The sequence below is a fragment of the Populus euphratica genome, unplaced genomic scaffold (genome assembly GCF_000495115.2).
Source record: "Populus euphratica unplaced genomic scaffold, PopEup_1.0 scaffold636.1, whole genome shotgun sequence".
NCBI classification, from domain to species: domain Eukaryota; kingdom Viridiplantae; phylum Streptophyta; class Magnoliopsida; order Malpighiales; family Salicaceae; genus Populus; species Populus euphratica.
In genome coordinates this window covers 1,596-18,640 of record NW_011500518.1, presented here as the reverse complement: position 1 = coordinate 18,640, position 17,045 = coordinate 1,596, and the positions used below count along the sequence as shown (strand labels likewise).

General features: G+C 35.7%; 1 pseudogene; it reads right to left on the bottom strand.

Moving 5' to 3' along the window:
* Nucleotides 1–10,301: 10,301 nt before the first annotated feature.
* Nucleotides 10,302–15,249, bottom strand: LOC105115137 (uncharacterized; annotated as a pseudogene).
* Between the last annotated feature and the right edge of the window lie 1,796 nt (nucleotides 15,250–17,045).

Genomic DNA, 17,045 nt, shown 5'->3' with positions numbered 1-17,045 from the left:
TTGTGAGTACGGGTTATGACTTGGTCTTTGGAAACTATTTAAAGCATTGGCTTGTTCATGGAGACATTCCTTAAAAGAAGGCAACGTGGGACAATCATTGGTTGAGTGTTCATTAGTTTCACAAATTTGACACACAATTTCTTGAACAGATTTTAATTGACCACTCTTTTTTAATTCTAGTGCCTCAACTTTTCTAGCTAAAGATGCAAATTTGGCTTGGAGGTCATGATCTTCCCTAAGGCTATACATGCCTTCATTAGATGTATGAGATTGAGTTTTACCTGGTGCCTCACAAGTACCTGTGGTGTCCTAATTTTGAGCATTTTCAGCTAGCAAGTCTAGGTACTCCATTGCTTCATCAGGGTCTTTATTTTCAAAAGTTCCATTGCACATTAATTCCACCATTTGCCTATCTTTAGGTGTTAACCCTTCATAAAATTGTGAAACCAATCTCCATGTTTCAAAACCATGATGAGGACAGGTATTAAGCAAGTCTTTATATCTATCCCAACATTTATAAAATGTTTCTCCTGGTTTTTGAGTAAAAGTGGTGATTTGTCTTTTGAAAGAGTTTGTTCTATGAGAAGGGAAAAATTTCTTTAAAAACTGTTGTTGCATTTCATCCCAAGCATGAATGGATCCTGACCTAATATTTTGTAGCCATGTTTTAGCTTTATCTTTTAACGAAAAAGGAAAAAGCTTTAATCTGATGGTGTTCATGCTACAATTTAAGTCATTATAAGTGTTACAAACTTCTTCAAATTCTCTTAAGTGCAAGTATGGATTTTCTAATTCTAAGACATGAAAAGTGGGTAAAAGTTGAATAATACCTGGCTTAAAATTAAAATGAGATGCATCAGGAGGAAAAACAATACATGATGGTGCACTTGTTCTTGTTGGATTCATATGATCTCTAAGTGTTCTAACACGATTATTCTCATTATTCTCATTATGAATTAATTGGTTATCTTCTTCGGCCATGTTTTCTGAAGAAAATGAGGATTTTCTAGAAAGTCTACCACTTAATGTACGTGTCCAAACTCTCATGCAAATACAAAAGAAAAGAAAAGAAAAAAGAAAAAGAAAAAGAAACAACAATTAGAAAAATAAATAAAAGTGAAAATAAAATAAAATAAAATATTTAATTTATACAAGAACTTACCTCCCCGGCAACAGCGCCAAAAACTTGACACGATCAAAGAGTTGATATCTTATCCCAAGTGCAGGAGTGTCAAAGTAAAATAACCCGGCAAGACCGGGGTCGAACCACAGGGAGGTGAATTATATAAATTACAAATAAAGAAAAAGATTTGAAGAGAATAATAACAGAAAAAGAGTTGAAGAAAGTTTTGGGATGTGATATTGATGTAAGGATTAAACAATAAAAAAACATATGTCAAGGTTATAGGATTCACTAATGGTATTTCAAATAAATATAATATAAACTCTTTTTATTACTCAACTAGAAACCACACACAAAGGAGGTTCTAATCGGATGATTTCTCGTTATTAGCTCATTATAAATTACTAACATGATCATATTAATTATCTTATCTAAGTAATACCATACTTATAAATATCATCAAGCATTCATGTTGCTAGTTTATGTTAACAACAAATCAAGTTCCTATCATAATAACGATGTCGGTCGAAAACTATGAAGGATCAAGCATTTGATGTACCAAATATTATACAACACAAATCTAAATTAACCATTTAATAAGCAAGGTATTAAGAATTAGTAAGATAAAAAGATAAAACATGTTAATAACAATCTTTCTTGGATATAAACATTTAAAGCCCATGTTGAGTTTATATTATACCTATTCTAACACCATTAGAGAAACCTTTTCACCTTGACATAATTAACTTAGCTAAATATTAAGAAGGAGAAAAACATAAATAAACAATATAAGAACATAAACATAATATAAGCTAACTAAGTATAGGAAAGGAAATGAAAGAGCATAAATAAGAGATTACTATAGCATGAAAGAAAACTTGAACATTACAAAGATGTAGAGAGAAAGCAAGAAGATAACTTTGATCTGAAAATTAATATGACTAAATACATGGACAGTGCCTCCTTTTATAGGCTAAGTTTCAGAACTATTGATTGATTGAAGAATTGGTGGGCATCCATTGATTTGGTGGCTGGTTTTTGACATTAATGGCTGCTGGTTTTTTGATATTGTGGGCTGATTATTGATATTGTTGGCTGGCCAAAACGTCATTGCTCACATCAGAATTATAGCCAACTAAATTATGGAAGTTGTGGGCAATTGTCTCAGCTTTCCAACAAAAAAAACCAGAGCTCATTTGGACTTCTAGAACTCAAGATATGAGCCAAAAACCGAATAGTGTTTGAGCTGCAGGACAGCTTCCGACATCTTCGTTGTTGCTAAGATTTGAGCTTGAAAACGGCAGAACTGAGTCTTTGAGTCCATATGAAAGTTATAGGTCTATGTCTTACCTTTCCATCGATATAAAATGGACCTAAATCTGATATCTACAGCTCCAGATATGATCAAATTACCGAACAGTGTTCGAGTTTGGAATGCACCAGCAACACTTTGCTAAGTTTGGCCTTCTTTTTATCCTTTCAATTTCAATCCTTAAACTCATCAATCAATCCTTTTATTTATGTGATAGACCTGCATTTAGGATGAACATTTACCATGAATTAAAGGTATATTATATTTTTAGACTTGCTAATATAAAACATGCTTTTGTTAGGGAATTTAATGATACTTTAGGTGCAATATGATGACATAAATCCTTAATGAGAATGTACTTTTAAGTACTAATCACTAGTGTAATGATTTGGACTTGTAAGAATCATGATTTGCGAGTCCATAACTACCGAATGTAGTATATGTCATTATGCATATTGCTAAAATTTAGCTACATTGTGGGTGGTTCAATTTCATGTATGAGCTCAAAATTTGTTTGGTCACCTCCTTGTTTATCTTGCCACTTTAACAAATATCGAGTCATTTCTGCAATCAAAATACTTTTATTCTTTTAGGATTGACTACATTAATTTTGCATGTTGGAGTTTGATCAAAATATTTTGTCTTTGAAAGAAGCATCTCTTGATTTCAAAACAATAAGAAGACAAAGGAAAGACATGTTTCGTTCAAGGATAAGATGTGACCCCAAAACCAAATGCACAATGGCAACAATCCACAACAAAATGATTGACAATTCAGCACCATTCTTGGATCAGCTTTTCTGGCAATATTTATGCTTTGCCAAGCATTTTCGTTTACATGTCATTCTGAAGATGTTTGGGGAACAATATTCAACTGTTAGGATTCTTACAGTTGTTCTTGAAATTGGACTCGATTCTTGAAATTCTTACAATTGTTCAACTGAAATGGCTGAGGACCCCACCATGACATCACATCTCTTGTTTGAATTATACCACCTAGAAAATAGTGGTTGCATGGGATTTGACGGAGTTAGGATGACAAGTCTGGAGCGTAACAGATGTTGGTAGACAAACTTGCATGGCCGAAGTATGTCAATCTTGGCAAAGACATTTGAGCAGTAGCATAGCAAGTTCTGACTAGGCTAAATAACAAAGGTTTCTCACCTTCAGAGTCTTCTTTTGATTTATCTCTCATCATTGTGGTGGAATCCTTGGCAGAACCTTCAATCTTTTCCATCTTGATGGCTTGTTCATTTTTTGGTAATCTATACAACTTCATGTCAATCTTTCAATGTTGTTGTTGTTGTTGTTTTAGGATTGTTAGAAACCTTTCAACAACTCTGGTAATCTTGGTAGCGTACAGCACTGTCGCTACCGACACGTGGAATCATGCATTATCTGTATTAGAAGAGAAACTGACAAAACTAAAACTCTCATGTCTCATCTTTGATTCCTCACTGGTGGTGCAACAAACAAGCACCAATAGAGGGGGTTCTGCTATGTTGAAGTTTCCATTTTCTTCATGTATTTCAGTCTAGTCATGTCTCATCTCTCTACTTTTACATTTTTATGCTGACACTAGTAGAAGAAAATTATAGATGATCTGAAACTACTGCATTCCTTCTTGGATTTCCCACTTGTAGATCCACAAACAGATTCCTGTCGATAGAGCTCTGCTATGTTGAAGTTTGATGTTTGCTCAATATTTTTCAGACCAGGTTTGGCTCTTCAACCTGCTAAAGTGTCTTTGTGCTGAAACTGATGAGAGATTTTTATAGCATATGCAATTAATAAATCTTCGTTTACATTCCCAACTTGCAGAGCCATAAATGGATTTTTGTAGAGAGAGCTCTACCACATTGAAGTTCGAGGACTACTTATATTTTCAGGCCAGGTCTGACTCTTCTGCCTACTACAATGTTTAGTTGGTGCCACTGGTGGGAGAAATTTCAAAGCATATGAAACTACTACATTCCATCTTGCATTCTCCACTTGCAGAGCCATAAATGGATTCATGGAGAGAGAGCTCTGCCACGTTGAAGTTCGACGACTACTCATATTTTCATACAAGGTCTAACTATTCTGTCTAGTACAATGTTTTGCTGGTGCCACTGGCAGGAGAAAGTTTCAAAGCATATGAAACTACTACATCCCCTCTTGCATTCCCCACTGGCAGATCCACAAACAAATCTCTATAGAGAGCTCTGCCATGTTAAAGTTCAGTGTCTAATCATGTTTGTTTTTTAGACCAACATCTTGTGCTGCTGAACTGGAATTGAGCTCATGGTTGGGGTAACTTCAAAGACTAATGCACCATGCACCGAAGGCTAATAGCTATTGAGTACCTTTGAAAGATGCAAAGGCGATGAATAATTATCAGTGCAGTTGAACCAGAACGAAGGTTGTCGTTAGTTGATGACTGGAGGCATTGCTGCGGTTATTCATGACTGAAAAGAAGAGGTGCATCTTCAATCGAACATGGACAAACAGTGTTCTCATAGAAGACTGTGCCGACTTCAATTTGATGCTCAACACTTGTTCAAGCATATCTGAGTCTAGCTACTTCACCTTAATGCTTTCAACTCCCTTTTGAAAATGAGCCTCTCTCTCTGAACCCATTCTTTATTATCCACCTCTTTCAGCGCAGTGTGGTAAACCTCAGATGGGGGAACCAACTTTTCATCCCGGTGCATGCATGATAAATGTATGAGTATATAATCTATATGATGAACTTGCCCTTCGAGGGGTGACATATGGTCATAACTCTTGTGTGATGAAACAAGAATCTTGATTCTTGCCCAAACTCTACAATGAAAATTTTCTGAGTGACGGCCATTATGTCACCCACAAGTCTTGAGTTCAAGATGCTTTAAGAAAGGTTTGCTTTGATGCAAAATAAAGATAGCACATACAACCTAAGGACAGGTTCTATTCATTATGTGAACAGGGGTAGGTTTTCCACCTAGTCTCAAAGGGTCTCATATCTGCCCAGTGACGTTCTTCGTAAAGACAGTATGAGGGAGTTGCAAGGAATAGTTAAGGCACGTATGCCCACTATTACCAAGTAGGCACTCAGATATGAGTTGGGTGTTTCACGCATCTGAACCCTGACCAATAGTCATAGGGCAGATCGCTAATTCCCCACCTAACCTAAAAGCTTGTGTGTGCATTCAAAAAGAAATACAAGTGATGCATGAAACAATTCTAAAAATGCATGGACAAAACAAAAATAAAACAAGATAAAAATACAAAAACTTAAACACATCAAATACACAAAGCTTAGTCCAATATTGTCAGAAACAATACCTTCCCCAGTGGAGTCGCCACCTACTATTTTGATCACTAGGAACCCTAACTGGTCTTAGAGATTGGGTACGAGGACTAGTTGCGTAAAGGGAAGGTATTAGCACCCCAAATACGCCCTACCTAAGGTAAGCTGCATTGTTTTATTGTTCGATAAAATCTAAGATTTTTTATTTTCGTGTTTCCTAGTTATTGGTATGGTTTAAGAAAAGTCCTCCTCGATAAGGAGATCCTTATCTTATCGGGTAACTCTAACCTAAACACAAGAATTTAATTTCTGGAATACGTCTTACGTATAAGATCGTAACCCCAGATATTAAAAGAAAACAAAATAATTTTTTTGAAATTTTTGAAATATTGGCCTAGTTCTCATAACTTGAATAAACTAGTTATTAAAGCCTAAATGCATGCTAATACATATATTTTTTGAAATTTTCTTTGTTCTATGAAAATATGATGTGATGATATATATATATATATATATATATATATATATATTGGAGAGACTAGGCCGTATGCATGAAAACAAAACATTTTTACTTTTATATTTTTTTTTGATGACTTAATGAAAACCAAGTATTTTAATACCAGATCTATATCTTTACAGTATAAAAATACAAACCGATATTGATCAAAATGCAGTAACAAAATTGCAGAAAAATCACAGATTCTTTGAAGAAAATTTTTTGAATGGGCCAGACCCGACCCAAAAGGAAATTGGGCCGAAATCGACCCAAAAATTAAACGGGCCTACTTCCTATAGGGTTGGACTCAGCCCAGCTGCATGGGTGGGCTAATATTCCAGCCCGGAACAACAGTAACCAGACTGTACATGTGTATAGTAACCGGGTTACTGTACATGAGCATAGTACCCTTAATTAATTAGCCTGCATAGTAACTAGTTAATTAATATTGTGTACCTGCATAGTAACTGGTTAATCAATCACTTACCTGGGATGAGAAATTGACAATGATGCTGGTGGCCGGTTTGGCGGTGACAGTGATGTTGGTGGCTGGTTTGGCGGAGACAGTGATGCTGGTGGTCGGTTTTATCTTCTCATTTGCCCCTGTTTTATCTTCTTCTTTTCTTGCTGATAGTGTTCTGTTGGCGACTAGAAGGGTAGTGGTAGCTAGGGGTGATGCTGGTGGTGGTGGAGAGGCAGCCGATGAGGTCTCCCAGTGGTTCTGATGGTGGCAGTTGATTGATACTTAAAAGTGTATTTTTATCAAGGTTTTATATCATCATTTTGCACTTGAAGTATCAATAACTCCTTAACTAAAGCATATTTTATAATAATATATCTAATAATATAAGATACCTTTAATTTATGGTAAATTTTCATTTTAAATGTAGGCCTATCACATAAATGAAAGGATTGATTGATGAATTTAAGAACTGAAATTGAAAGGATAAAGAAATGGCCAAACTTAGAAAAGAGATATCGGTGCAATCCAAACCGGAATACTGTTCGGTAATTGCATCATATCTGGAGCTATAGATCTCAGATTTCGGTATACTTTATATATATGGAAAGGTAAGACATAGGCCTACAACTTTCATATGGAGCCCAAGATCTAAAAATGTCATTTTCAAGTCCAAATTGTTGCAACAACAAAGAAGCCCGAATCTGTCCTCCAGCCCAAGCACTGTTTAGTATTTTGGCCATATCTAGAGTTCTAGAAGTCAAAATGATCTGAATGTTTTACAAAAAGAAGCTGAGACAATTTTCTACAACTTTCATGTTTTCAAGTGGTTCCAATTTTGACATTATCAATGATGTTTTAGGCAGACAAAAGAAGATAAGGATTGTCACCAAGTCAAGAGTTGGCCACCTACTCATCAATTAGTCATCAAATCAATAGTTCCTAATTTTGGCCTATAAAAGGAGGCATTTGCCATGCATTTAGGCATCTTGGTTTCCAGATCAAGATCATGCTCTTGCTTTCTCTCTTTGTATTTTTTGTAATGTTTATGCTTTGCTTTTATTAATATCAAGTTTATTTCTTTCATTTCCTTTCCTTTACTTAGTTAACTTTTATCTTATTTATGTTCTTATTTTGTTTATTTATTTTTCTTTCTTTCATTATGTCTAGCTAAGTTTATTATGTCAAGGTAAAAAGGTTACACTAATGGTGTAAGAATAAGTATAGTGTAAACTTAATATGGACTTTAATGTTTGATACTAACATGTTTTGTATTTGTTATCTTGTTCACTCTTTAATACTTTGCTTGTTAAATGACTAATCTTTATTTATGTTGTATAACACTTGGTACAAGAAATGCTTGGCACTTTCATAACCCATAGTGTATGGTATAACCGACACTTGAGCTATGAAAGGAACTTGATTTGTTGTTAACATAAGTTATAATCATGAATGTTTGACGAGATTTACAAGTATTAGCATTAATCGAATAAGATGACTATTGTAATCATGTTAACAATCTATAATCTGATTGGAACCTCCTTTATGTGTGGTTTCCAATTGAATAATAAGAGTTTATACTATACTTGTTTGACATACTATTAGTGGAACCTCTAACCTTGACATTTGTTATTATCATTGTTTAATCTATACATTAATATTCCATCTTCAAGTTCTCATCATCTTCTTCTTCTTCTCTTTCTTTATTACTACTACTACTACTACTACTACTACTACTATTATTATTATAGTTGTTGTTGTTGTTGTTGTTGTTATTACTGTTGTTATTGCTATTATTGTTGTTTATAATTTTTACAATTAACCTCCCTGTGGTTCGACCCCGGTCTTGCCGAGTTATTTATTACTTCGACACTCCCGCACTTGGGAGAAGACATCAATCTTTTAGTCATGTCAGCAGTGCTGGGAAGCTCAATGACAACAGCTATTGTCTCTTCCCCTCTGCAAAGGCGTTGCTTCTTCTCTTGGTTTCCTTTGCTTCTTTCCCATTCCCCTCTCTTTCATTCAACAACTTTCCCCCCTATTTTAGTTTTCCAACCCTCTCTCTCATTCAAAAATTCTAACTCTCGTCCTTCCCCCCTTAAAAAAAAAAACTCCCCCGTTGCAGCTGGTAAGGGTAGTATTTATAGGCGAAGGGGGAGCAGGGAAGGCATCGCTGCGCATGAGGAGCAAGGGGCATGGGGCTTTAAGTTTTGGGAGCAACATGCAGTCATTGTTTCTCGTTTTAAGAGAGCGTGGGGCTCAGCAGCATGCGGGAAGAGGAACAGTGTCAAAACGACACTGTTCAGTTTTTTTTAATTAATTAATTATTTTTATTTATTTTATTTATGGGATACCCAAAAATAGGTTACAACAGATGCCCCCTCTTTATAATACTTACGGAGTAAGGATTTTGCATAGTAAGTTTTATAAAGATAATCAAAACTGAACTACCATAACTGATCTTGATTACCTGAAACTTTGTATTTATAGCAATTCCGCTTTGACCCGAAACTAAGATAATCCTCGGGCTTCTAACTTTAGTTATATTAACCTGGTATTCCATCTGAGATCCCTTCTTCTTCTTTTTTTTAAATCTGTATTTGTAGTTTGGTCGACCTGGAATCCCATCTGGCGATTTCCCTTAGCCAAAGCCCCCTAAGATCCCATCTAGCGATCCCTTTTAACCAAAACCAAAGAATATGTATAACTCGGTCAACCTGAAATCTCATCTGGCAATTCCCTTTAACCAAAGCCACCTGAGATCCCATCTAGCGATCTCCTCTCACTAGAACGAAATAATATATGTAACTTGGTCAACCTGAAATCTCATCTGGCTATTCTCTTTAACCAAAGCTGAAATATGAGATCCCTTCTGGCAACCTCTTTTAACCAAAGTTGATATCGGTATTACAGTTGGGTTAACTTGAGATCCCTTCTAGCGATCTCCTTTAACCAAAACCAAAAATCTATTTTTGCAGCTCGGTCAACCTGGAATCCCATCTGGCGATTCCCTTTAACCGAAGCTTATATCAAATGTTGTTCTTCCTGATGGCATGGTTTGAACCTTTCATTTTCTTTTAAAGATTTCCTAATAGGTTCTTCTCACTTTATTGTTGTTCCAAAATCAAAACTGTGGTTCTTTATCATCATCAACCCAATGATTCTTTCTTCATCCATAATCTTATGGGAGTACATTAAGGATTCCTCCTGGTGATTAAAAAAAACATTCATGCAATGATTTATGATTAGATGTCATGTATGCATTCTTACCTGGTTTTGAAACATAGGTCCCATCACCCTCTCTTGACATGAGCTTGCTTTTGAAGTCGTATGCTGGATTTATTTTTCATACCGCCTATCATATCTTTGAGAAGAAGTCTTTGACCTTTTTTACAAGTAGCTTTTCAAAAATGTATGATTTGTCATTGCCTTCTTTGTCATGCTCTTGTCAAATGCTTTTAGCTTAATTTTCAAATCTATAGGCTTCCGTCCCATTTCAAAATACATAAAACTTTTCATGAAACATCTCTTATTGCCCCCAGTGTAGGGGTGTTATCCTAGTCTGGGCTTTTATATAAAGAAGAAATTCATTTAGCCAATGATAAACCTTTTAGTGAGTGATGCGACAACTAAAAAAACACACTGTCAGGACTAATGCAAAATTGAGTGTTGTGAGATCAGTGCAAAAAGAAAGAAGTCGATGGCTAAACTTTGCTTTATTGATTTAGGAGCCTACATCAAGCATAATATCTTTTTACAGAGTCGGAGTTCACAGGCCTAGCTAGATCTCCTCCATCCATTCTAGCCAACTTCAGCGCTCCTCCTGAGAATGCCTTCTTTACTATGTAAGGACCCTCATAATTTGGTGACCATTTGCTTCGATCTTCTTCGGGTAACGACAATATTTTCTTCAACACTAGATCCCCTTTTTGAAATACTTGTGGCCTAACCTTTTTATCATATGCCTTGGCCATGCGTTTCTGGTAAAGTTGATGATGACATATTGCAGTTATCCTCTTTTCGCTGATCAGGTTCAATTGTTCATATCTCACTTTAGCCCACTCAGCCTCTTCTAGTTCGGAATCCATCAATACTCTTAACGATGGTATTTCTACTTCCAATGGCATCACTGTTTCCATACCGTACACTAAAGAATATGGGGTAATCCCTGTCGAGGTTCGGACTGTAGTGTAGTATGCATGGAGAGCAAATGGCAACATCTCATGCCAATCTCTATACGTGACTACCATTTTCTAAATAATCTTTTTGATGTTCTTGTTTGCGACTTTTACTGCTCCATTCATTTTTGGCTGGTATGGCGAGGAATTTGAATGCTTGATCTTCCACTTGGTACACAACTCCACTATTATTTTGCCATTGAAATTCTGTGCATTATCAGTCACTATCTTTTCCGGAGGACTATATCGACAAATCAAGTCCTTTTCTGCAAACCTCTTCACTACCTTCTATGTTACGTGGGCATACGAATTTGCTTCCACCCATTTTACGAAGTAGTCAATAGCCACAAGGATGAATCTATGCCCATTGCTAGCTTTTGGGTTAATAGGACCGATCACATCAATCCCCCACATTGCAAATGGCTAGGGAGATATTAGATTAAATAAAAGAGCTGGCGGCGTATTGACCTTATCACTGTAAACTTGACACTTGTGACATTTCCTGACATAGTCGATGCAATCTTTCTCCAATGTCATCCAAAAATAACCCGCCCTTTTTATTTTCCTTGCTATCATATGCCCGCTAGCATGAGTTGAGCAAATTCCTTCATGGACCTCTCACAATGCCTTTCTAGCATCTGTCTCATTCAAACACCTTAGCAAGGTTCCATCAAATGATCTTTTGTATAAAATCTCTTCATCTAAATAGAAGTCTATGGCCAACCTTCTCAAGGTTTTCTTATCTGTTTTAGAAGCTCTCACCGGATATTCATGATTCTGCATAAGATTTTTGATATCGTAATACCAAGGCTTTCCGTCTATTTCTCCTTCAACTAAGCAACAATGAGCTGGGTCGTTTCTAATATCAATATGTACAGGTTGTACCTTGTATTTGAGATCAATGGTAGTCATAGCAGCTAGCGTGGCCAAAGCATCTGCAAAATTGTTCCCCTCCCTTCCTAGATGGGTGAATCTAATCTCTTCAAATTCCTTTGCTAGTGTGGATAGATATTCTTGGTAGGGCCTTAAATTTTCTTCCTTGGTTTGCCATTCCCCTTTAACCTAACAGATAATCAACATTGAATCCCCATATACATCTATCTTCTTTATATTTAGCTCTAATGCTGCTTCTAAACCAAGGATACAAGCTTCATACTCAATTGTATTATTGGTGCACTGGAAGTGCAGTTTAACCGAAACCGGATACTGTTTCTTATTGGGAGCGATTATTACTGCACCAGCCCCGTTACCATATACATTCACTGCCCCATCAAAAAGCATGGTCCACCAATCTGTCTTCTCTTCTTCTTTTTCTATTGACAATATATCTTCATCGGGGAAATCAAAATCCAAAGGTTCGTAATCTTCAACAGCATTATCAGCTAGATGGTCTGTGATTGCACTCCCTTTTACGGCTTTCCTGGTCATATACACTATGTCATATTCTGCTAATAAAACCCGCCACCTTGCAATTCGGGTTGAGAGAAAGGGCTTGTTACAAATATACCTTAGAGGATCCACCTTTGAAATTAACCAAGTGGTATAGTATAACATATAATGTCGTAGTCTCTTTGCCGCCCAAACCAGCACACAACAGAGCCTTTCTATCTCAGTGTATCTAGACTCACATTCGGTGAGTTTCTTACTTAAGTAATAAATAGCTCTTTTCTTCCTTCCAGTTTCATCATGCTGACCCAATACACATCTCATGGCTGCTTCAGTTACCATTAAATATAATACCAGAGGTTTTCCTGATACCGGGGGAACGAGTAAAGGTGGATTTTATAAATAATGTTTGATTTTATTGAATGCTTCCTCACACTCCTCATTCCAAGTTCCAGGATTCTTTTTCCTCAATAGTCAGAATATAGGTTCGCATGTTGTTGTTAGCTGAGCTATAAATCGAGCAATGTATTTTAACCTTCCCAAGAATCCTCTTACTTCTTTCTCTGTTTTAGGGGACGACATAGCTTGAATGACCCTTATTTTATTTGGATCCACCTCCATACCTTTATCATTTACCACAAATCCTAACAACTTACCTGATTTAACTCCAAATGAACATTTTGTAGGATTGAGCCTTAATTCATACTTCCTCAACCTCTCAAATAACTTCCTCAAAACTTCAACATGATCCTCTCTCTTTTTAGACTTGGTAATCATGTCATCTACATACACCTCAATTTTCTTATGCATCATATCATGGAATAGAGTCACCATTGCTCTTTGATAGGTTGCTCCTGCATTCTTCAAACTAAAGGGCATGACCTTATAGCAGTATGTCCCCCAAGGTGTGACAAAAGTTGTTTTCGCCTTATCCTCTAGAGCCATTTTTATCTGGTTGTATCCTGAAAAACCATCCATGAAGGAATATGTGGAACTTCGGGCAGCGTTGTCCACTAGAACATCTATGTGTGGTAGCGGAAATCATCCTTGGGGCTAGCTATATTCAAATTTCAAAAATCCATGCAAACTCTAATCTTCCCCTACTTCTTTGGCACCACAACAATGTTGGATACCCATTATGGATATCTAACTACTTCTAGAAAGTCGGCATCCTATTGCTTCTCGAGTTCTGCCTTAACCTTAATCCAGATGATTAGTACTTAAAAATGCATTTTTATCAAGGTTTTATATCATCATTTTGCACTTGAAGTATCAATAACTCCTTAACTAAAATATGTTTTATAAGAATGTATCTAATAATATAAGATACCTATAATTTGTGGTAAATGTCTATTTTTAATGCAGGCCTATCACATAAATGAAAGGATTGATTGATGACTTGGAGAACTTAAATTGCAAGGATAAAGAGATGGCCAAACTTAGAAAAGAGATGTCGGTGCAATCCAAACTGGAACACTGTTCGGTAATTGGGTCATATCTAGAGATATATATATCTCAAATTTAGGTCCAATTTATATGGATGGAAAGGTAAGACATAGGCCTACAACTTTCATATGGAGCCCAAGATCTAAAAAGGCCATTATCAAGTCCAAATTATAGCAACAACAAAGAAGCCCGAATCTGTCTTCCAGCCCGAGCACTGTTCGGTATTTTGGCCATATATGGAGTTCTAGAAGTCCAAATGAGCTGAATGTTTTACACAAGAAAGCTGAGACAATTGCCTACAACTTTCATGTTTACAACTGGCTCCAAGTTTGACGTTATCAATGACGTTTTGGGCAGACAAGAGAAGATAAGGATTGTCACCAAGTCAAGAGTTGGCCCCCCACTTATCAATTAGTCATCAAATCAATAGTTCCCAATTTTGGCCTATAAAAGGAGGCATTTGCCATGCATTTAGGCATCTTGATTTCCAGATCAAGATCATGCTCTTGCTTTCTCTCTTTGTATTTTTTTGTAATGTTTATGCTTTACTTTCATTAATATCAAGTTTATACCTTTCATTTCCTTTTCTTTACTTAGTTAACTTTTATGTTCTTATTTTGTTTATCTATTTTTCTTTCTTTCATTATGTCTAGCTAAGTTAGTTATGTCAAGGTGAAAAGGTTACACTAATGGTGTAAGAATAAGTATAATGTAAACTTAATATGGACTTTAATGTTTGATACTAATATGTTTTATATTTGTTATCTTGTTTACTCTTTAATACTTTGCTTGTTAAATGACTAATCTTGATTTATGTTGTATAACACTTGGTACAACAAATGCTTGGCACTTTCATAGCCCATACTGTATGGTATAACCGACACCTGAGCTATGAAAGGAACTTGATTTGTTGTTAACATAAGTTATAATCATGAATGCTTGACGAGATTTACAAGTATTAGCATTAATTGAATAAGATGACTAATGTAATCATGTTAACAATATATAATCTGATTGGAACCTCCTTTGTGTGTGGTTTCCAATTCAATAATAAGAGTTTATACTATACTTGTTTGATATACCATTAGTGGAACCTCTAACCTTGACATTTGTTATTATTATTGTTTAATCCTTACATTAATTTTCCATCTCCAAGTTCTCATCATCTTCTTCTTCTTCTCTTTCTTTATTATTATTATTATTATTATTATTATTATTAGTACTACTACCACTATTATTATTATTGTTATTACTATTATTATTGTTGTTGTTGTTGTTATTATTGTTGTTGTACTATTGTCGTTAATAATTTGTACAATTAACCTCCCTGTGGTTCGACCCCGGTCTTGCCGGGTTATTTATTACTTCGACACTCCTACACTTGGGAGAAGACATCAATCTTTTCATCGTGTCACCAGATATCAGGGTGGGCCTTCCTTAGCTTTTGCTTGACTGGTTTACAACCTACTTCCAACGGTATCTTGTGTACTACAATATTTGTATCCAAACCGGGCATATCTTCATAGGACCAAGCAAAGACATCTAAATATTCTTGTAATAGGGCGATCATTTTTGTCCTTTGTTTAGAAATAATTAAGGTGCCTATTTTCAACTCTTTCTTGAGCTGATCACTACCTACATTGATGGTTTCAAGTTCCTCTGTGGTAGGCTTTCAAGTCTGTTCCTGTTGTTCCACTAGCCTGGTGAATTCACTAATATTGCTTTCATCCCACTCCTCTTCTTCCATAGCTATCACATATTTGTTCAAGTTTGACCATTTATTCTTGATGCTAAATGTATGTGATGTTGTAGGAGATCCGATTTCAAGATTCCTGAAAGCGGGAAGTGTTTGGTGTAAATGCATAAAAAAGACAATTTTAAAAAGTGCATGATCTCATTATTAATTTAAGGAAAAGATGGGCTCAATGACAAACACAAAATCTAGCTGACATCATGAGCCTTGACTATCAACTAGTGAAAATAAAAGCAAACAAAAGCAATGATAAAAGCATGTTAAGGAAAACAAAGTTGGTTTACATTTTGAAAACTACTGGAGCTTCTTGGGTCACCCAATTCTAAAACTTCTCGCCTTGAGCCAACTTGCACACAAAGGTCTTGGTAGAGACGTTTTCTAGTGTGTGGATCATCAATTGTGGTAGTATTTCATCTCCTTTTTCCGCTACTGTCTTCCTGTCATCTTTTTCCACCTTATTTTCCTCCAAGGTGTTTATGTTCATATTTTCCAGTTCTTGACCAAGGTTTTCAGCTCCTTTATCATGTTGTATTATGTATGTAGCTTTTAGGAATGACATGCTAAGGGGAGGGATTTCTAGCTTTTCGTCTTCAGGCTCCCTTCATTCAATTCTAGCTATTCTTATTTCCCTTCTCCGACTAGCAGCCCACCGATGATCCTCCTTGTTAGGTTTATACCCTAGCCCAAATATTTGATCAGCACATGTCGTCTTTGCTGGATTAACCCCTTCTAGTACCCCGGTGATAAGGTTATATTGAAATGGGATCCCGCGGCATCGGCTGGATCGCACGTCAACATTGCAAATCTTAGTTTTTTTGACTTTAGCGTATATTGTTTAGTATTTGGCCCATATCTGGAGTTCTAGAAGTCCAAATAACCTGAATTTTTTACACAAGAAAGCTGAGATAATTTCCTACAACTTTCATGTTTTCAAGTGGCTCTAATTTTGACGTTATCAATGATGTTTTGGGCAGACAAGAGAAGATAAGGATTGTCACCAAGTCAAGAGTTGGTCAACCACTCATTAATTAGTCATCAAATCAATAGTTCCTAATTTTGGCCTATAAAAGGAGGCATTTGCCATGCATTTAGGCATCTTGGTTTCCAGATCAAGATCATGCTCTTGCTTTCTCTTTTTGTATTTTTTCTAATGTTTATGCTTTGCTTTCATTAATATCAAGTTTATGCCTTTCATTTCCTTTCCTTTACTTAGTTAACTCTTATCTTATTTATGTTTTTATTTTGTTTATTTATTTTTCTTTCTTTTATTATGTTTAGCTAAGTTTATTATGTCAAGGTGAAAAGGTTACACTAATGGTGTAAGAATAAGTATAGTGTAAACTTAATATGGACTTTAATGTTTGATACTAACATGTTTTGTATTTGTTATCTTATTCATTCTTTAATACTTTACTTGTTAAATGACTAATCTTGATTTATTTTGTATAACACTTGGTACAACAAATGTTTGGCACTTTCATAGCCCATACTATATGGTATAATCGACACTTGAGTTATGAAAGGAACTTGATTTGTTGTTAACATAAGTTATAATCATGAATGCTTGACGAGATTTACAAGTATTAGCATTAATCGAATAAGATGACTAATGTAATCATGT